Below are 1,236 nucleotides of genomic sequence, written 5' to 3'. Positions count from 1 at the left end.
ACCTTCAGCCTGCGAAAAATAGCCACCGAATTTGCCTCAAATCATGAATCCAAAGCTAAAATCTACATATCTAAAAGTGAAAACAAGCTTATCGGCCTAATTAATGTTTCTTTTGGTTTAATGGGTTCATGTAAGTTATTAAACAGGACGTAGTTCTTGTTTCCCATACATGGAATAACATGGCAATCTTTCGGTATTGGTAAACGATATAATTCACCCACACAATCTTCCTGCATGACACAAAGAGGCTAGTCTGAAAAACAGAGTAAATGACGTTGCCCCCTCATGCCTCAGTCTGTATACCAGTAACTAAGGATAGCCAAACAAATTACAGACATAGTTTATATCTAACGTGTAATATAGTTTCTACAATCAAAGAGGACGATCTGGGTTTTCTTATTCTTTTCTTTATACTCGTTCCACCTTTTGCACCAACTTTTCCTCTCTTTTTTTCTTTTCTTCTTCTTCACTTTCTCAGTGTCCAGCGTTGTGGTATTGTATGAACAGATCCCGAATGATTGCTTGGAGATACACGGCATGTTTTATAAACCTGCCAGTTTAAAGTATCGTCAAGCATATACCTATTAGTAGCTCTTTCGTAATTCTATATTAAATTGTTATAATGTGTGTATACAAATGTTATATATTTTATACTAAGATATCAAACACTGTACAAAACTGATTCATAAGATTAAACCATTTAGCATTAGACTGGCCGTATCTAGCCAAAACATTCTTCTTTATATTCAAACCGGTCAGATCTGGCCTCTCATACCTACCATACAATATCTTACTAAAAATTAAAGTGCCTCATCAAAATCTCAAAGCAACAAGATACATACTATTACTCCACACAAAAAACATATTGGAGGTCCACACCCCATAACAATCCTCAATCTAGTTTCATCCGGCAAAACTCTCCAACCCATATCAGCATGGACAATGAATGTTAAATGATGATGATGATAATGAATTATTAACATCTCAGGCATTTTCATTGATCATGACACTTATAAAAACCATCACCTTTTTTCAACTGAGCTTTTTCTGCACACACATATATATATATATATATATATATATATATATGGGAGAATTTACGAAAAAAACAACAGACGAAGACAGGTGGTGTAAACAACAAATGGATGTATTAGTTTAACGGTCAGGAATAGAGAAAGTCTTTGACGTTTCGAGCTACGCTCTTCAACTGAAAGGAACACAGAAAGAAACGAAAAA

General features: G+C 34.5%; 2 protein-coding genes across 2 annotated transcripts in view; one reads left to right on the top strand and one right to left on the bottom strand.

The window, feature by feature from the left end:
• LOC106870586 (acyl-protein thioesterase 1) overlaps positions 1-1,236 on the top strand; it is a 304,640-nt gene that overhangs the window by 153,509 nt on the left and 149,895 nt on the right. The gene's annotated exons all lie outside the window — the stretch shown is intronic.
• LOC106873323 (zinc finger protein 850) overlaps positions 1-1,236 on the bottom strand; it is a 6,330-nt gene that overhangs the window by 2,425 nt on the left and 2,669 nt on the right. The gene's annotated exons all lie outside the window — the stretch shown is intronic.

Source organism: Octopus bimaculoides, chromosome 28 (genome assembly GCF_001194135.2).
Source record: "Octopus bimaculoides isolate UCB-OBI-ISO-001 chromosome 28, ASM119413v2, whole genome shotgun sequence".
Classification (NCBI taxonomy): Eukaryota; Metazoa; Mollusca; class Cephalopoda; order Octopoda; family Octopodidae; genus Octopus; species Octopus bimaculoides.
Note: the sequence above shows the minus strand (reverse complement) of the source record. Positions and strands in the feature narration are given on the sequence as shown.